This window comes from Macaca mulatta, chromosome 19 (genome assembly GCF_049350105.2).
Source record: "Macaca mulatta isolate MMU2019108-1 chromosome 19, T2T-MMU8v2.0, whole genome shotgun sequence".
In the NCBI taxonomy this organism is placed as follows: domain Eukaryota; kingdom Metazoa; phylum Chordata; class Mammalia; order Primates; family Cercopithecidae; genus Macaca; species Macaca mulatta.
Genome location: NC_133424.1, coordinates 68,479,224 through 68,499,384, shown reverse-complemented (window position 1 = coordinate 68,499,384; position 20,161 = coordinate 68,479,224). Strand labels below are relative to the sequence as shown.

Sequence of the window (20,161 nt, the reverse complement as noted above, 5' to 3'; positions counted from 1 at the left end):
CAGACGTGTCGAGAAAAAAAAGAGGGAGGAGTAGGAGGAGCCATGGCGGCGCTGTTGTGGAGATTAGGGGAGGTCGGGCACCGCCGGGCATTTGGGAGGTGGGGCCTCCAGAGCTCTAGAAGCTGGCAAGCGAAGAGGAGGAGGAGACCAGGCTAGAGTTCTGCGCCAATCAGGAGTGCAGGCTACGTCTCCTTGACTACGGATCGCTTTTTCTGTGTGTGTGTCCTCACTCTCCACCCGGGCAGAGCTTAAGAGCCGATGTCGGTGCCAGGAATCAGGACGTGAGCGGGCCGCCCTCCTGTTCTGGGGTGGGCGGTGGTTCAGGAGGGGGCCAGCGCGGGGGCCTCGGTTTGGCTCTTCCTGTGTGAACCTGGACAGGACACCGCCCTCTCTTTAGCCTCAGTTTTTCCTGGTGTGAACTGGGGGACAGCGCTACGTGCCGCGCGTCCTCGCTCTGCCCCATTGGACAGACTATTTCCCCGTCCTGAGGCCTCAGTTTCTGCATCTCAGGACTGCGAAGAAGACAGACATCCTAAGAGATCAGCTGACGCCCTTTATCTAGACAGTTCCAGACCTGATTATGGCTCATACAAGCCCTACCTCAGCCCGCGGCGTATTTCCTCCTCTGTACAACAAGGATAAGAGAATCCCCTCCCCTCCCCCACCTCCCGGGCTGATCCGAAGACTCTGCGCCATAAAAAGGAAGACAGTGGCTTACCCATAACAAGCATTCATTACATGGAGGTTGTTCCTCTTACCATATTCATAAATGAACAACTTGCCCCAGGTTTCACACGCGATGAGTGGTTGACTCAGAACCTTGTGACCAGTTTGCCCACGGTGGCCTAACCTGCCCTGGCCCACCTATCTACCCTCTGTCTTCTCGTGTTTAATGGGTTCCAGTCATGCCTCCTTTCTGCTCCTAGAACACGGTGATCTTCTTCCCACTCATATCCGATGGCCTACTTGACATCTCCACTTGGATTTCTTAATAGGCATCTCAAACCTAAGGTGGACAGTAGAGAATTTTTCTCCCCTACCTTGTGAAGAAACTTATTCCTTCCCATTACTCTATCATCTTAGATAGCAAGTCCATCATTCACCCAAATGTTCAGGCCAAAAATAGAAAAGCAGCCCTTGATTCTTTTTTTGTTTGTTTTGTTTTGTTTTTTGATACGGGGTCTGGCTCTGTCGCCCAGGCTGGAGTGCAGTGATGTGATCACAGCTCACTGCAACCTCCGATTCCCAGTCTCAAGCGATTCTCGTGCCGCATCCTCCTGAGCAGCCAGGACTACGGCCGTGCACCACCATGCCCAGCTAATTTTTGTATTTTTAATAGAGATGGGATTTGCCGTGTTGGCCAGGCTGGTCTCAAACTCCTGGCCTCAAGTGATCTGCCTCCTCGGCCTCCCAAAGTGCTGTGATTGCAAGCGTGAACCACCATGCCCAGCCAATTCCTCTTTTTCATCACCCGCCGCATGCAATCTGTCATCAGGTCCTATTGGTTCTGTCTTCAGAATAGAGTCAGAAGCTGTCCACAGCTCTGCTGTCTACGGCTACCACCTGGTCTAAGTCCCCATGGCTTCTTTAGACATTGTCATGCTTCCACTCTGGCCTCTTCTGCTTCCTGCGCCTCCAGTTCCTACTCCACACAGCAGCCAGAGGGATCTTTCTTTTTACTGTGGTAAAATATATATAAGATAAAAATTACCGTCTTAATCATTTTTAAGGTACAGTTCAGTAGCATTAAGTACGTTCAAGCAAGACCGGGCGCGGTGGCTCACGCCTGTAATCCCAGCACTTTGGGAGGCCGAGGCGGGCAGATCACAAAGTCAGGAGTTCAAGACCAGCCTGGTCAACAAGGTGAAACCCTGTCTCTACTAAAAATATAAAAATTAGCTGGGCGTGGTGGCGGGCGCGTGTAATCCCAGCTACTCGGGAGGGTGAAGCCAGAGAATCACTTGAACCTAGGAGGCAGAGGTTGGGGTACAGGGAGCTAAGACTGTACCACTGTGCTCCAGTCTGGGCAGCAGAGTCAGACTCTGTCTGTCGCCCAGGCTGGAGTACAGTGGCTCAGTCTCGGCTCACTGTGACTTCCCCTCCCAGGCTCAAGGTATTCTCTGCAGGTGCACACAACCACACCCAGCTACTTTTTTTTCTTTCCTTCTTTTTTTTTGTAGAGATGGGGTTTCGCCATGTTACCCAGGCTGGGCTTAAACTCCCGGGCTCCAGTGATCCACCTGCCTCGGCCTCCCAAAGTGTTGGGATTACAGATGTGAGCCACCATACCCGGCCTAGGTTCTGTGATTTTGACTACATTAATACTTCATGTAAGTGGAATCATACAGTATTTGTCTCTTGTGACTGTCTTGTTTAACTTGGCAAAATGTCCTCAAGGTTCATCCATGTTGTAGCATGTGTCAAAATCTCCTTCCTTTTAAAGATTGCCTAATATTCTGTTGCATACACGGACCATATTTTGTTGACCCGTTCATCAGAGGGAATTTTTTTTTTTTTGAGATGGAGTTTTCCCTGTCGTCACCCAGGCTGGAGTGCAATGGTTCCATCTCGGCTCACTACAACCTCCACCTCATGGATTCAAGCGATTCTCCTGCCTCAGCCTCCTGAGTAGCTGGGATTACAGGCGCCCGCCATGTCCAGCTAATTTTTTTGTATTTTTAGTAGAGATGGGGTTTCACCATGTTGGCCAGGCTGGTCTCGAACTCCTGACCTCAGGTGATCCACCCGCCTCAGCCTCCCAAAGTGCTGGAATTACAAGCATGAGTCACCGAACCTGGCCCCAGAGGGATCTTATTTAAACTTAAAAAGGGTCATGTCACTTTTGCTTAAAACCCTCCATTGCAAATCCTCGTCGCTGGCCTGCACAGTCCCACATGATCTGCTTTCAGACCCAGAGTTTCTTTAGCTTATAGAGTGCCTTTGTGTGTGTGTGAGAAAAGCATGGCCCTCAGAAGCACTGCAGAACTGAGCGGGGGCACACAGCTTGGCAGGAAGATCCGGAGGACTATTCCAGCCACCACTTCCTGGTTGGCCAGGTGCCTGCATGTCACATACAGCGTTCACACAGGCTCTCAATCCAACACCGTTCCCCTCCCCTCTTCATCACTATGCTTCAACTCGTTGGCCACTTTTTTTTTCTCTTTTTTTTTTTTTTTGAGACTGAGTCTGTTGCCCAGGCTGGAGTGCAGTGGCTTGATATTGGCTCACTGCAACCTCCTCCTCCAGGGCTCAAGTGATTCTCCTGCCTCAGCCTCCTGAATAGTAGGGACAACAGGCGCCCACCACTACACCCAGTTCATTTGTGTATTTTTAATAGAGAAGGGGTTTTGCCATGTTGGCCAGGCTGGTCTCGAGCTCCTGACCTCAGGTAATCCTCCCGCCTTGGCCTCCCAAAGTGCTAGGACGACAGGCGTGAGCCACCACACCCGGCCTCACCAGTCACTCTTTTAAGTTCCTCTAACGCAGCACTTCTCAAAGTGTAGTCCCCAGACCGGCTGCACAACATCACCTGGGAGCTTGTTAGAAATGGAGACTCTCAGCCGGGTGCAGTGGCTCACGCCTGTAATCCCAGCACTTTGGGAGGCCGAGGCGGGCGGATCACCTAAGGTCGGGAGCTTGAGACCAGCCTGACCAACATGGAGAAACCCCATCTCTACTAAAAATACAAAAACATTAGCCGGACGTGGTGGCACACGCCTATAATCCTAGCTACTCAGGAGGCTGAGGTGGGAGAATCACTTGAACCTGGGAGCCAGAGGTTGTGGTGAGCTGAGATGGCGCCATTGCACTCCAGCCTGGGCAACAAGAGTGAAACTCCATCTAAAAAAAGAAATGCAGAGTCTTGGTCTCTGCCTCAGACTGGATCAGAAACTCTAGCAGGGGGCCCAGCGATTTACTTGAACAAGGCCTCCAGGGGATACCTCCTGCCTGCACTCTAGAAAGTCACGGCTTCCTGCACTTTAGAGTAGTCCCAAGGTGCTTGGGAGGATTCATGAATTAATACATGCAAAGCACTCAGAAGGCTACCTGGCAGGGAGTAAGAATTCAGTAAACATTCGCTATTCTTACTTAACCTCCAGTGGATTCACTAATAAAAGCAAGCCCAACTCAAATGCAAAGTTGACTCTTCCCTCCCTCCCCACATCCATGTAACAAAAACAGCTTGTTTCACCACAGGCTATTGTCTGCTCAGCATCTGTTTGCTTCAGACAAACTGGACACCTATGATGAGACAGATGAGATGTTGTACAGGCGCAAAGGATACGAGGGTGGACAGAGTACACAGAGTCAGTGTCCTAGCACAGTGGGTGAGGGCAAGGCTCCAAACTCCACTTCACTTGAGTGGAGGTCATAACTCACTCAGAGAGTTGGGATTGGGGGTGGGGGTGGTGAATAAGGGCCCAAGGGCCCAATAAGGAGCGGGTCCTTTTTTTTAGCTTTTTTTTTTTTTTTTTGAGACAGAATCTTGCTCTGTCACCCAGGCTGGAGTGCAGTGGTGCGATCTTGGCTCACTGCAACCTCTGCCTCCTGGGTTCAAGCAATTCTCCTGCCTCAGCCTCCCAAGTAGCTGGGATTACAGGCATGCGCCACCACGCCCGGCTAATTTTTTTTTTTTTGTATTTTTATCAGAGACGGGATTTCACCATGTTGGCCAGGCTGGCCTGGAACTCCTGATCTCAAGTGATCCGCCCACCTCAGCCTCCCAAAGTGCTGGGATTACCAGCGTGAGCCACCGCGCCCGACCAGGAGCAGGTCCTTATTGATATAAGACAATCATGCTGTGCTCCTTCTCCTTGCCAGCCATTGGTTGACACTCAGGTATGTGACACTATTCTGGCCAATGAAACCTGAAGGCAGATTTGCTGGGGCCACTGCTGGGAAAGGTTTTTCCCAACTCTTAAGCAACAGATAAATTGGAAGAAACAGTTTTCCTGGAGCCCTGCCCTGTCTGCAGGTGACACTTCAAGCTGGGGCAGCCACCTGGGTACCATGAGGGCTGGTAGTGGGAGCTGCTCACTTAGGATGGAAGGGAGGGGAGACGGAGGAACCTGGGTTCTTCATGGCATGGTTTGGCAGCTGAATTTTAACCAACCTTGGCTGGACCTGCCCTACCTCCAGGCTTCTCTTGGTATGAAGTAAAAAGTCCCCTCAAGCCATTCTGAGTCAGGTCTGTTGAAGCCAAAAGTGACAGCAAGTCACATATATCCAGGGCCAGCTTCATGGGATGCAACCTGTGTGGTTGCAGGGTGCCCTGCACTTGGTTGAATGCCCAGCTGTGGCCATCTTGACTTTTTTTTTTTTTTTTGAGACAGAGTCTCGCTCTGTCACCCAGGCAGGAGTGCAGTGGCGCGATCTCGGCTCACTGCAAGCTCCGCCTCCCGGGTTCACGCCATTCTCCTGCCTCAGCCCGAGTAGCTGGGACTACAGGCGCCCGCCACCGTGCCTGGCCTGACATTTTTTTTTTTTTTTAAAGAAATAAGGTCTTACCGGGCATGGTGGCTCACACCTGTAATCTCAGCACTTTGGGAGGCCGAGGCGGGAGGATCACGAGGTCAGGAGATCGAGACCATCCTGGCTAACATGATGAAACCCCATCTCTACTAAAAATACAAAAAATTAGCCAGGTGTGGTGGTGGGCCCCTGTAGTCCCAGTTACTCGGGAGGCTGAGGCTGAGGCTGAGGCAGGAGAATGGCGTGAATCCGGGAGGCGGAGCTTGCAGTGAGCCGAGATCCAGCCACTGCATTCCAGCCTGGGAGACAGAGCGAGACTCTGTCACAAAAAAAAAAAGGGAAAAAAAAGAAAGAAGGCCTCACCAACTCCTGGCCTCACGAGATCCTCCTGCCTCAGCCTCCTGAGTAGCTGGGATTACAGCTACCACACCCAGCTTGACATTCTTAATCTATTTTTTTTTTTTTTTTAAATACAGGGCTCTGCATTTTAATTTTGCCCTGGGTCCTGTTTACATAAATATCACCTTGATAATCTGTGCAATGTTGGCACACCATCGTTTAGGACAGGGCCTAATGCATGGTAAGCAGGCCATAAATATTGGTGAGGAATGAAATGAAGGAACGACTTCCTGGAAATGTCCTTCCTCCACTTCTTCATCTGGTAACATTGTATAATCCTCTGTGATCAGATGTCCCCTCCTCCAGGAAGCCTTCCCAGACCACCCCCACACCTGTAAGCCTGGACCAAGTGCCTCATTGGCGCTTCCACAGAGCCCCCTCTTTCTCCATTTCATATACTATTTTTGGGTAACTGCTCCGCCCACCTCACACTGAGCGACTCAGCAACAGAGACCAACCCTCCTTGCCTGCTGTACCCAGCTCCTGGCTTGGGGCCTGCCTGTGAACGAGTAAATAAGAGTGAAGGCAAGTGGTTCTTACCCTGCTTCCCAGGCCTGAGGGCGAGAATTCCTCTGACAGCAAATTTAGCTCATACCTTCCAGCTTCTCGGCTCCTTTGTAGCTCTGCTATAATTATTGCCCCAAATAATAATTAAGGTTTTTCTCTTTGTGTGGTGCTTTGAAGCAGTAAGATCCCCCAGGGCAGGGATGGGGTTTGGTTCATCTCTGGAGGCTCAGGTTGTGTTTATGGGTGAGTGGATGATGGATGCCTGAGTGAGCATGTGAGGGGGAGAACCAGCAGAACGGGAGGGGGGATCGCGTACGGATGTCAGTCTGTGTCTGGCAGTGTGGGCTCCCAGGGGGCTGGATCTGAACCTGAGTCATCTTTGGCTCCCCAGGCCCCAGGAAACGTTTGAGAAAAGATAATGAAATTAATGAACGAATTGCTTAATGATGGATCACACTGCCCATTATCTGATTTCCCCCTCATGCTCAGCTGCCAAGGCAGCAGATCTCATCAGAGGATCACCCCATTTTACAGTTGGGATAATCAAGGCTCAGTGGAGCAGGTGACACAGCAAGAGACTTGGGTTTTAAGGCCAGCGGCAGGTGTCCTGAGCCTCTCTCACAGATGAGGAAGCTGAGGCTCAAGAAGGGCATTCTGGCCGGGCGCGGTGGCTCACGTCTGTCATCCCAGCACTTTGGGAGGCCGAGGTGGGTGGATCACCTGAGGTCAGGAGTTCGAGACCAGTCTGGCCAACATGGTGAGACCGCATCTCCACTAAAAATACAAAAATTAGCCAGGCATGGTGGCGTGCACCTGTAATCCCGGCTACTTGGGAGGCTGAGGCAGGAGAATCGCTTGAACCTGGGAGGCGGAGGTTGCAGTGGGCCAAGATCACACCACTGGACTCCAGCCTGGGCAACAGTGCCAGACTCTATCTCAAAAAAAAAAAAGAAAAGAAAAGAAAAAGAAAAAAAAAGGGCATTCTGAGGTCCCCGCCCAGCTGAGGCAGCAGGTTTTCCACCGGCCAGATACATCCTCTTCCTTAGACGTTCAGAGAGTGAGCAGGGCCTCCAGGAGGAGGGAGTCAAGCCGACCTTACCCTCACTGCCAAGGCAGAGAAGAATTCCTTGGAAATTCTTTCCAACTGTATCTCGCAGTGTCTGGCCAGAGTGAATGCGGCTTCTCTGAGGTTGATACTGCGGCTTCCGTCTCGCCCCCACTTCCACCCCTTTACTCTCTGGAGAGAAATCTCTCCAGTTGGAGATTGAAGGTGCATCTCCCAGACCTCCGGAGAGCTAGAGTTCCGGGCTGAATTGGGCTTTGCTAATTAAGTGCATCGAGTAAGACGCGGAAAGCTGATCAAGGGCCAAAAGAACCACTGGCAGTCAGTGAGGTTTATTTATCTTGGTTCAGCAAGGGAGGACGCATTCCAGGGGATCACTGTACAAGCAGTCAGAAGAGGCCTTTCAGAGCGTTAGGGCTTGCGCTAGACGGCTCTGCCGGGGGTTGGGGGAAGTGGGGAGCAGTTCTAATGAAGGCTTAAGAAGCAGGGCAATGCACGGATTGGATTCCTCCATAATTTTTTTTTCCTTTTTTTTTTTTTTGAGACGGAGTCTCGCTGTGTCGCCCAGGCTGGAGTGCAGTGGCCGGATCTCAGCTCACTGCAAGCTCTGCCTCCCGGGTTTTTACGCCATTCTCCTGCCTCAGCCTCCCGAGTAGCCGGGACTACAGGCGCCCGCCACCTCGCCCGGCTAGTTTTTTGTATTTTTTTAGTAGAGATGGGGTTTCACCGTGTTAGCCAGGATGGTCTCGAACTCCTGACCTCGTGATCCGCCCGTCTCGGCCTCCCAAAGTGCTGGGATTACAGGCTTGAGCCACCTCGCCCGGCCTTTTCCTTTTTTTTTGAGACAGTCTCGCTCTGTCGCCCAGGCTGGAGTGCAGTGACGCGATCTTGGCTCACGGCAACCTCCACCTCCCAGGTTCAAGGGATTCTCATGCCTCAGCCTCCCGAGTAGCTGGAATTATAGACACAGGCCACCATGCCCAGCTAATTTTTGTATGTTTAATAGAGACAGGGTTTCACAACGTTGGCCAAGCTGGTCTCGAACTCCTGGCCCCATGTGATCCACCCACCTCGGCCTCCCACAAGTGCTGGGATTACAGGCGTGAGTCACCGCACCCGGCTTCAATTTTTTTTTCTAAGTACAGAGATAGGGTCTTGTTATGTTGCCCAGGCTGATCTTGAACTCCTTGCCTCAAGGGATCCTCCCGCTTCAGCCTCCCACGTGGCTGGGATTACAGGTTTGAGCCACCATGCCCAGCTCTTCTCTTTAATTTTTGCCCTGAAGGCAGGAAGATAGCGCAGGGTTGCGTTTTCAAGGGTAAGGAAGCGGCAGTAAAGAATGGGATGTTGTCAGAGGAAGGAAGGTGTTGAATTTTTGCTGTTGTGGTGTGACTCTTTGTACAGAATACAATTTTTTTTTTTTTTTTTTTTTTGAGACCAAGTCTCGTTTTGTCGCCCAGGCTGGAGTGCAGTGGCACAATCTCGGCTCACCGCAACCTCCACCTCCTAGGTTCAAGCAATTCTCTGTGTCAACCTCCTGAGTAGCTGGGATGACAGGCGCTCGCCACCATGCCCAGCTAATTTTTTTGTATTTTTAGTAGAGATGGGGCTTCACCATCTTGGCCAGGCTGGTCTTGAATGGCTGACCTCATGATCCACCCACCTCGGCCTCCCAAAGTGCTGGGATTACAGGCATGAGCCACCACACCTGGCTCGGCCCGTATTTTCTTAAAATGGTTTTTTTGTTGTTTCATTTGTCGAGAATCCCAAACAAACATGAAAATAACTGTCTTGCATAAATATAAAATATGGACTGCTGTATTAAGTGGTCTTTTCCCAGTGCCAGTTACTCTCGGACATTGAGGACCTCTTGTGCTATTTCTGGCCATTCCACAGAGGTTTGGAGGGGCCCAAAGCCTCTCTCTCTCTCTCTCTCCTCACCACACTGCACAACCTTCAGGAGACAGGGCTGAGAATTATGGCCCAGGCTGTCTGACCTTCACAGACTGGTGCCACTTCTCCAAGCAGCCCCTTTGGGTAGGCAGGGGTCTGTAAGATCTAACCAGCAACCTCGGCCGGGCGTGGTGGCTCATGCCTGTAATCCCAACACTTTGGGAGGCTGAGGCGAGTGGATCACCAGGTCAGGAGATTGAGACCATCCTGGCTAACACAGTGAAACCCCGTCTCTACTAAAAAATACAAAAAGTTAGCCGGGTGTGGTGGCAGGCGCCTGTAGTCCCAGCTACTCAGGAGGCTGAGGCAGGAGAATGGTGTGAACCCGGGAGGCAGAGGTTGCAGTGAGCCGAGATCATGCCACTGCACTCTAGCCTGGGGGACAGAGTGAGACTCCATCTGAAAAAATGAAATGAAATGAAATAAAATAAAATAAAATGAAATAAAATAAAATAAAATAAAATAAAATACATAACCAGCAACCTCAGACATTTTACTGTGTGCAATAATGTCAGGAAAAACTGCTCTGGATAAATAAACTCCTGCAGCAACAAGAAGAAAACAGGTAGAAGCGTTCCTCAAAACCGCTTGGAATTTACACTGAACTTTTATAGCACTGGGAACAATCCACCACCTGGAGAGAAAGTTTAACAGGTTTTACGATTTATTTAAGAGCCCTCGTTAATTTTTTCATGTTGTCATTACCACAGAAGGATTTGCTTGAAATGAACTGAAGCCTAAAGGGTCATACTATATTTTTCTTATTAAATGAAAATAAGCTTTATAGTTAAGGAGGTCTTTGGGTGTTTGGTTTGGTCTATTTTTTCTCCTTGGCATCACAAGTTTTAGAGGGCAGGCCGAATGCGGTGGCTCATGCCTATAATCCCAGCACTTTGGGAGGCCGAGGCAGGCGGATCATGAACTCAGGAGTTCGAGACCAACTTGGCCATCATGTTGAAATCCCGTCTCTACTAAAAATACAAAAATTAGCTGGGTGTGGTGGAAGGCGCCTGCAATCCCAGCTACTCAGGAGGCTGAGGCAGGAGAATCGCCTGAAACTGGGAGGGGGACGTTGTGGTGAGCCGACATCACACCACTGCACTCCAGCCTGGGGGAAAGAGCGAAACTCAGTCTAAAAAACAACAACAACAACAACAACAAAAAAAAGTTTTCAAGGACAAAGTGCAATGGATGGACAATTCCATTTAAATTGAGGATTTATTCTTTAACAAATGTATTTAGAAATGCATTTCAATGAGATAAACATTTGATGATGATGATGATGATTTTTGAAACAGGGTCTTGCTCTGTCACCAAGGCTGGAGTGCACTGGCACCATCATGGCTCACTGCACCCTCAACCTCCTGGGCTAAAGTAATCCTTCTGTCTCAGCTTCCTGAATAGCTGGGACCACAGGCTTGCGCCACCACACCTAGTTTTTTTTTTTGTAGAGATGGAGTCTTTCTATGTTGCCTAGGCTGGTATCCAACTCATGGCCTCAAGTGATCCTCCTGCCCTGGCCTCCCAAAGTGCTGGGATTACAGATGTGAGCCACTACGCCCAGCCAACATTTCATTCTTAGAGAAGAAATGCATTCGTATATCCTCTTGGAAGCATGTACACACATTTACATATGTGTCTGTCTTCCATTTCCAGCACCTACTCTATGAGATTGACTTGAGGGTTAAATGCCATATGGTAAGTGAAGCTGGAGAAATTTGGGTTATCTTATTAATTCTCTGGACAGTGGTGAACACAGCATGAGGGAATGCCTGTGGCTACCTGGACCCTTCCTCCAGACCCCCTATTTTGGCTGTGGGCACCCACCCTTGTCTGTAGTCACTGCACCCAGGCTGTCCTGGAAAGAGAATAGGCCACCCCTTCCGTCCTCTCCTTCCACGTGGTTTACCAGAGCTGGTTCTGCCCTGCTCCAGGAGTGGACATGTGACTTGGGACTGGCCAATCAGAACCTCCACCCCTGCCCAGCCCCTGTGATTGGTTCAGGTGAGCCAATCAGATTCAGGGAAACAATAGAAGGGTGGGGCAGTGAGGGCAGCCTCAGCCCTGCAGTGGCCTTTATCCCCCAACGCTGGAGGGCTAGAAACCGAACAGGTCCGTGGAGCCCAGATAGCGGGCCAGGCCTGGGGCCCTGCGCTCCCGGATCCAACCAACCACGCCCCAAGGTGTCCAGCTTCAGCTTCTGGTGTTCGTTGCTGCTGTTTGTTTTTAGTTACCCGAGCCAATAAAGTTTTCTTTCTCCTTTTTAAACCTCCAGTCCGTTTGAGCTGCATTTGTCTCACGCAACCTGAAACCTGCCACCGCTGCAATCATCACGTCCCACATCCTGCCATCCAGGAGGTTTCCCAGAGCCCCACTCAGCACGTCGCTGTCCCATCGGTGTGCATGGGGCACAGGCCGGAATGGTTGGTCTGAGGCAGGGTCGCTGTTTCCTCAAAGCCCCGCCCTCTGCGCCCCAGTCACAGCAGCTGGCACACGGAGGAGGTGTGTGAATCTGGGAAGATGGGTGAAGAACGTCATAGGAGGCGACCACAAGGTTCTCCACATAGGCTTGCCATATTTAGCAAATTAAAATACACGATGCATTTAACATGCAACGTTCAGTTGCATTTATTTCAAATAAACACCAGATGTATATATGCATCCTATATATATAGATTGGATAAGTACTGGGACTTTTTTTTTTTTTTAATTATTTTTTTGAGACAGAGACTTGCTCTGTAGCTCAGGCTGGAGTATAGATCTTGGCTCACTGCAACCTCCCCCTCCCGGGTTTAGGCAATTCTCCTGCCTCAGCCTCCCAAGTAGCTGGGATTACAGGCCTGGGCCATCACACGTGGCTAATTACTGTATTTTTAGTAGAGACAGGATTTCGCTGTGTTGGCCAGGCTAGTCTCGAACTCCTGACCTCATGTGAGCTGCCAGCCTCGAACTCCCAAAGTGCTGGGATTACAGGAGTGAACCATTGTGCCCAGCCAGTATTGGGACATTTTTAGACTAAAAAATTACTCATCTTTGATCTGGAGTTCACACTTAACTGGGCGTCCTGGCGTCTGCCTGGCATCAATACTTGTCAGACTTTCCCACGGCTAAGAATCCCTTGATCATTGGGTTAAAATGCAGATTCTGACTCTGTAGGTTTGAAGTAGGGCCTGGGATTCTGCATTTCTCACGGGTCCGTGGGTGCTGTCAGTGCTGCCTGCCGGGGCCCAACTATGTCTGGGAGCAGAGATGAAGATCGAGCACAGTCATCTAAGCAAAGCACCCAGCAGTGTGTCCGGTACATGGTGAAAACTCAAGAAGTGTTTGTTCGTTATCATGGCAAGGAGGATCATTTGAAAAGTGAGATCGTGTGTGTTTCTCTGTGTATCAGGGACTTAGAAGCAACTGTAACAGCTGCAAACTCTTCCTTTCCAATCTGCCAGCTGCAGCTGTTCCTGTCACTCAGCCTAGGGCCACACCCTCAGGAGGAAACCATGAGGAAAAATAAAGCGCTCCCCAGCAGGAGCTGCTGCCTGTGCCCCTGCACCAGGGACCTCTGACCTTCCATATCACTACAGAGATGTGTGGCTATTCCTGTCTTCCACCACTCATTCAACATAGATGGAGGCCTGTGATGCCCAGGGTGCTGGGGGGGGGGGAGACTCGGGGCTCTTTTGGTTACAAGTGGCAGGAACCCAAAACGGGACTTTCCTGGAAGAAGTATAGACTCACTCACTTAAAGGAAGGAAGAGTGGAACGTCCAGCCCTCAGGAAGGTTAGGCAGAGTGAAAGCACCTGAGCCTAGGGCCTGGGTACTGAACTCAGCTGGGACATTGTCTCCCTCCAACTCTCACCTCTCTGTGAGGCTTCATTTTCTCCTCCTGCAGACTGGCTTCCTCCACACAGTGGGAAACAAGACTGCCTTGAGCGTTCTAGCCTCTCACATCCCGGCATCTATGCCAGAGAGGCAGACTCTCCAAAGAGAAGGATCCAGAGAAAGCCAGTGATGGGTCAACTTGGGTGAGATGATGCTGTTAGAGCCATTTGTGATTCTTCTCCGTGCTCGCCGCTCCCCCCCCAATTTTATTCAGTCTTGAGGCTTTAAATTCCATCTAGATGCTGATACATCCCTGAAAGGGGGCTTTACCATTTTTACTGCCTAGCATCTGAAAACTCTGTATTAGGGAAGGGTGAAGCTGCTGTAAGAAACCCACACGTTGTAATGGCACATCACATTAGAAGGGTGCTTCTTTTTTCTCTAAACACATTTTAAATTGTAGCTACCTATAACATAAAATTAAACATCTTAACTATTTTTGTGTGTGTGTTGGGGGGACGGAGTTTCACTCTTGTTGCCCAGGCTGGAGTGCAGTGACCTGATCTCGGCTCACTGCAACCTCCGCCTTCTGGGTGCAAGCGATTCTCCTGCCTCAGCCTCCCGAGTAGCTGGGATTACAGGCGTGCACCACCACGCCCGGCTACCTTTTCTATTTTCAGTAGAACAGGGTTTCACCATGTTGGCCAGACTGGTCTCGACCTCCTGACCTCAGCCAGGAGGCTAATTTTTGTATTTTTAGTAGAAACAGGGTTTCACCATGTTGGCCAGACAGGTCTCGACCTCCTGACTTCAGCCAGGAGGACTCGGCCTCCCAAACTGCAGGGATTACAGGCATGAGCCACCGCGCCTGGCTACGTCTTAACTATTTTTAACTGTGCAGTTCAGTAGTGTTAAACCTATTGACATCTTGTGCACCCATCACCCCCATCCATTTCCAGAACTCTTTTCATCTTGCAAAACCGAAACTCTGTCTCCAATAAACACTAACATCCCATTACCCTCCCCCTGGCCCCTGGCAACCCCCATTCTACTTCCTGTCTCTAAGAATTTGACTTCTCTAGGTCCCTCATATAAGTGGAATCATAAAGTATGTGTTCTTGTGTGACTGGCTTGTTTCTCTTAGCATAATGTCCTCAAGGTTCATCCATGTTGTAGCGTGTGTCAGAATTTTCTTTCTTTTTAAGGCTACAAAATATTCCATTGTATTTATTTATTTTTATTTTTATTTTTTGAGACGGAGTCTGGCTCTGTTGCCCAGGCTGGAGTGCAGTGGCACGATCTCGGCTCAATGCAGCCTGCGCCTCCAGGTTCAAGTGATTCTCCTGCCTCAGCCTCCCCGAGTAGCTAGGATTATAGGCGCCCACCACCATGCCTGGCTAATTTTTGTATTTTTAGCAGAGACAGGATTTCACCGTGTTGGCCAGGATGGTCTTAAACTCTTGACCTCAGGTGATTCGACCGCCTTGCCCTCCTGAAGTGCTGGGCTTACAGGCCTGAGCCACCGCACCTGGTCTATTCCATTGCATTTATGTGCCACATTTTGTTTATCTGCCCGTCTGACAACGGACACTCAGTTGCTTCTGCCTCTCGGCTATTGTGAATGCTGCTGCTGTGAGCACTGGGTGTACAAGTTAGATGTGTATTTCTTGATCATGTAGCAATCTGGGATAGGTGTTAGGTGACAGGAGATGGTTCCACAAGGTGGTCATTCAGGGACCCAGGTTTCTTGGGGGCTCCCCTCTTTCTTTAGGACCTTGAAAGAGCAGGAAGCAGGCATACATGTTTCTTTTTTTTTTTTTTGAGACGGAGTCTCACTCTTTCGCCCTGGCTGGAGTGCAGGGGTGCGATCTCGGCTCACTGCAACCTCTGCCTCCTGGGTTCAAGCAATTCTCTTGCCTTAGCCTCTGGAGTAGCTGTGAGTACAGGCACCCACCATGCCAGGCTAATTTTTGTACTTTTAGTAGAGATGGGGTTTCGCCATGTTGGCCAGGCTGGTCTCGAACTCCTGGCCTCAGCTGATCTGCCCGTCTCGGCCCCCAAAGTGCTGGGATTACAGGCGTGAGCCACCGCGCCCGGCCAACATACATGTTTCTTAAGAGCATTGGCCCGGAAGAGACCTGTATTGCTTCCATCCCATCCCATTGGTGAGAACCAATCACAAGGCCACACTTAGTTGCCAAGAGGAGTGGAGAACAGAATCCAGGGACGGGAAGCAGCATCCCAGGAGTGACTTTGTACTGCAGAAGGGAAGAACAGATGTTGATTGTGCATTAGCCATGTCTGCTGCAACCCATCCCATGTTTGGGAAACATCCCGGTATTGGTTGGGTTGTCTTAAGGGAGAGACTCAGAATTACCAGTGGTTTCAGTGAGTTCGAAGGTGATTTCTCTCACGCAAAATCTCACCTGGCATGGAGCCTCTTTCATGAAGCCATCCAGGGTCTAGCTGGCTCCCTGGGTCTTGTTTCTCCTCCATCCTCAGTGTTGGCTTCCATCTGGTGTGCCAATGTAGCTGTTCCAGATCTCGCCATTAAGTTGTTAATTTGGCCAGCGAAGAAGGGGAATGGGCTGGAGAGGAAGGACGCTGTCCCTACCAACAACCGGGTCCCTGCAGGACACCCACTTAATGATCTGATTCAGAGGAGCACAAGCACGTGACTTTTCTTATAAACAGGTTTCCTCGTGTAGAGTTCCTACCCTTAATAATTTGTTTCTATTGCTATTATAATAGCACTTCCCTCTCTTCTTTTTTTTTTTGAGATGGAGTCCCATTCTGTCACCCAGGCAGGAGTGCAGTGGCGTGATCTCAGCTCACTGCAACCTTTGCCTCCCAGGTTCAAGCCATTCTCCTGCCCCAGCCTCCTGAGTAGCTGGGTTTACAGGTGTCCGCCACCACGCCCAGCTAATTTTTGTACTTTCAGTACAGATGGGGTTTCACCATGTTGGCCAGGTTGGTCTTGAACTCCTGACCTTCTGACGTCCGCCTCTGCCTCCCAAAGCGTCGAGATTACAGGCATCAGCCACCACGCCTGGCCACACTGCCTTCTGTTCTAAGATATATTTAAAAATTTACCTTTGTGATATTTCTGAAAGAGGAACACAGACATCCTCCTATTGACACACACACTTAACACAGCACTGTTCCCCCCACCCCATGGAAAGATGCTATTAAATCAATAATGCACTTCTTATGATTGATGCTGACTGAGATTTGAGGGTATACAGTGGCCACAGCAATAGACTTATATATAACACTGCTAATAAGTAACAATAACCACCATCATTTTTGTGAGCTTACTATGATCCAGGTATTGAACTAAGCAGCTCTTACACATATGTATTTTTTCCCATTCCACAGATGATACATTGAGGCTGAGAAAGGTGTTATTCCACAAGTGAATTATAGCTTCCTATCTTTCTGACTCCCAGTAAGGATGATAATAAAACAATTAAAAACGATAAGTCATCTGCCACTTAGGTGAGAGTCAGCCAAGTACAGAACAGGGGAGGGACCAGAAGGACCAGCCTGCAAGGACACTACGGTTTGGACAATTATTTTAAAATATGTGTTTTTTGCAAGAATACTAACAGAAACAGCTAACACCCAGTGCGTGCTTACTAGGGGCCTACCTAGCGCAGGGGAAGTAGCGTATTCTCAGGGCTATAACAGGAGGCAGTTTGTACACTCAAGGGTTAAATACACGAATTTGGAGCCAAGTTCCACGGGTTCGGGCCCAGGTTCTGGCATTCCGGGTTTGTGACTTTTGCTAGGTGATTTGATCCCTCACCTGCAACATGGGGATAGGACCCATCATGAGGCTCTAGTTAGGACTAGGACCTAGAGCATGTGAAGCACTTGGAGGCACACAGTGTATTTTTATTACTCCAGAAAGGAGGAAACTGAGGCTATGGCACCTGAAGCGCGGCACTCTCTGTCCAGTAACTAAGGAACCCGGTGCCGCAGGGGGCGGAGCCCTTTGAGCATCAGGACTCGGGTCACTGGGAGAAGCCGCGGCAAAGAAGGGGTTACCATGATAGAGATGGCAGGAGGACCCGGGGTGGCACGAGCGTCCCTCTACGCCACTTCACTCTCTCCCCACGGCGGCCGCGGGGAGCCGGCCGCGCAGGCGCGAGGAGCCCGGGTTGGGGGCGGGGGGCGCCGCCCTAGACACCCGGAAGTCTCCGCCTAACGGGCCCAGCCCGCACCTCCTGTCCGGGAAGGGGGCGGGGCCGAAGCCCCTCGGCGCGGGGAGCCATAGAGCATGGACGGAGGACCTGCGTCCTAGACACTTCCGGAAGTGGCTCCCTCAGGCGCCCGCCCGGCACCATAGAGCTGGGGGCGGCGGCCGGGGTAGCGGGCTCGCCTTCCTAGAGCGGCGAGGACAGGGTGGCGGCCCGGGGGGAGGGAGCAGGGAGAAGGGGGGAGCGGCGCGGGCGGAAGCGGCCGGGAAGGTCACTTCCGGCCTGGGCGCCCGTCCCCCTGACCCCAGGGTCTGAGTCGCCGCTGCCGCCGCTGCCACCATCCGCGAGGCAGGAGAGAGGAGGAGGAGTGCGGCGCGGCGGCCCCGGGACCAAGGAGGTGAGGGGCGGGGGCGGGTGCCGTGCGCTGGGGGCCAGGGGGGCGCGCGCTTCGGGAAGCTGGACTTGGGCTGGGGGTGGGTGGGGAGACGGGAGGGCTAGCGCGACTGGGCGGCGGGCGCGCGTGCGCGCTGCTGGGGGGGCGTGAGTGGGCGCGCGGCCGGGGTGACGCGGGCGGGGGGAGTGCGCGTGCGCGCCGAAGGGCGGTGGGAGGGGACGCGCGCCCGGGCGGCCCGCGGGCAGCGAGCGGGGCTGGAGGGGGGTGCGCGTGCACGGGGCCGGGGCGCGCGAGTGCGCGTGGCGGGGGCGGGAGCCGGGGCCTCGGTGGGGGTCCCTCTCCTGCGGGCCCTCGGGGATGAGGCCGCTGTCCGGTCCCCCTCGAAGTTCCAACTCCGCCGGTCGTGGCCGGAAGTGGTGGCGACTCCAGGGGGAAGTTGAGGCCCAGTTGGGGGAAGGGGCCGCGCGGGCCGGGCTGGCCTGGCCGGATACTGCGGCCCCGAGGGCACGGTCTCAGCCCTCGGCCCCCCCAGCCCTTCCTTCCCTTTTTCGAGTCAGTGTGGGTCCCGTTGCTGCCCCGGGCGGGCTGTGCGTGGCCTTTGATCAGGCGGGTAATTACGGGGATTGTGGCCGGCAGGAGGCCCATTCATTCGCCCTTGCGCGGCAGGCGGGGAGGAAGCGCGTCCCCAGGGGGGAAGTGACTGGGCCAAGGTCAGCCACCGCGTGGCCCACGGGGCAGGGCGAAGGCGGGGTCTGGACCCGGTGGCGATTCCTGAGGCCTCCCTCCCCCATGCCGAGTGGTTCAGAGTGGAGCCCCGCCCCCCGACACCCCACCCCGACCTCCAGTCCAGGGAGCTGACCCCAATTCATGTGGATGAGTGCCCCTGGGACCTGCAGAGTCGGACAGAAAAGGGACCCACAGACACAGAAGGCACGAGTGAGTTGAGGCAGAAGCTTTTTCAGTGCCAGGCCCTGCGCCGTGCACTAGGCAGGGAGCAGGGAGATGAACGAGGGCCTGGAGTCTGAGTGGAAGGCAGAGACTGAGACCCCGGCGACAGAGTCGCCACCCAGGGTGATCGGACCCCTAATCCAGAGGTCTGGGGACTCTGGGAGCCAGGGAAGGCATCTTGACCTAGCCCGGTCCGGGGGATGGTCAGGGCTTTAGGGAAGGAATGACTTGGTCTGCTTTTTGCCGTTACCTGGTCCCAGGCCCCCATGTTGGGCAGTGCTCAGGAACCGTCTGGGGATCCGATTGGCCCCAGCGCCGGGAAGCACAGTTGCGTTGATCCTGGCTTAGCTCCTCTGTAAGACTGTAAGCCTCTTTGGCTAAACGCTGCTGACATTCACCTGCCTGGCTCTGCGCAGTCCCTGTGCTCCTCCGGCCACGGCCCCAGAGGACATCCAGATCAGATTCCTGCTTGCTTATCTCACGTCTTATCCATCCATCCAGGCTTCAGCAAAGCTGAGGGATGGGAAGGGCTCGTCACCCAGCCTGGCCCCTCACTGGTGCCCTGCCAGAGTGCATGCAGGAATTGGGTTGTATTCCCCAAGAGCTCTGGGACCAGGCAGGCCTGGGTTCAAGTCCCAGCCCCACCACTCACCTTTGTGGCCTTAGACGAGTAACTTCAGTGCCTTACTTTCCACCGGGACAGAGTGGAAGTGGTAATAATAGTATTGACCTCAGCAGGAAGGCTCTTAATGCTTGCGTTTTAGAGCCAGCGCAGACCTCAACAGATGGGTGTAAAGTAGATGGAAAGGGTTCTGGAGCCAGGCGTTCCTGGGCCCTGGCCTTGGCACTGTCTCTTGCACTTCCGTGACCTTGGACATGTCACTTCCCTTTTCCCAGGTTCAGTTTCCCTTCAGTTGCCTAAAAAGGAGAGCAAGTTCATAATTCCCTGAGTCAACGTAATCCATCCAGGCGACGGCACAGGCCAGGCCCTGTGCTGGGCATGAGGTCACGCATGGTCTTGGCACAGCACTGTCCTGTGAGGGCCCAGACGAGGTGCCTGGCCCAGCCTGCCTCTGTGCAGGCGCGAGGTAGAGTGGTGCTGTGTGCTGGCAGCCTGGCAGGAATCGTACAGACCCTGTGCCAGAGCAGCTGAGACCCATTCGCACTGGGGAGAGGGGTGGGGAGATTTGTCAGAGTGGTCCTGGGAGCTCTGACCTTGAGGGAGGAGTGTGTGGTGCAGGGAAGGTTGTGTGTCTTGAAAGATAAAGAGGAGGGATTGGCTATCAGAAGCCTGTTACTTAAGGGAGGATGACAGTGGGCTCTGGGCAGGGAATGGCAGGGGTCACAGCTCAAGGCCACCCACAACTGCCTGGCCGCCTGGGAGGTCTTTTGTTACTAGGTCTACA

General features: G+C 52.4%; 1 protein-coding gene and 2 long non-coding RNA genes across 3 annotated transcripts in view; 2 read left to right on the top strand and 1 right to left on the bottom strand.

Annotated features, from left to right (window-relative positions):
• The first annotated feature begins 21 nt into the window (after positions 1-21).
• On the top strand, positions 22-12,009 carry LOC114674207 (uncharacterized). Its single transcript, XR_013409718.1, has 5 exons — positions 22-1,011; positions 2,181-2,330; positions 4,651-4,839; positions 11,051-11,092; positions 11,670-12,009. It is a non-coding gene; the product is annotated as an uncharacterized LOC114674207 (long non-coding RNA).
• A 3,005-nt stretch (positions 12,010-15,014) lies between these two features.
• LOC144337100 (uncharacterized) lies at positions 15,015-17,340 on the bottom strand. Its single transcript, XR_013409714.1, has 2 exons — positions 17,147-17,340; positions 15,015-16,281 (listed from the first exon to the last, which is right to left on the bottom strand). It is a non-coding gene; the product is annotated as an uncharacterized LOC144337100 (long non-coding RNA).
• Positions 17,341-17,697: 357 nt separating this feature from the next.
• The window catches only part of ZNF787 (zinc finger protein 787), a 34,901-nt gene continuing 32,437 nt past the window's right edge, over positions 17,698-20,161 (top strand). Inside the window, 1 exon segment of the mRNA NM_001266935.2 lies at positions 17,698-17,810. The gene's annotated coding sequence lies outside the window, so the exon portion shown is untranslated.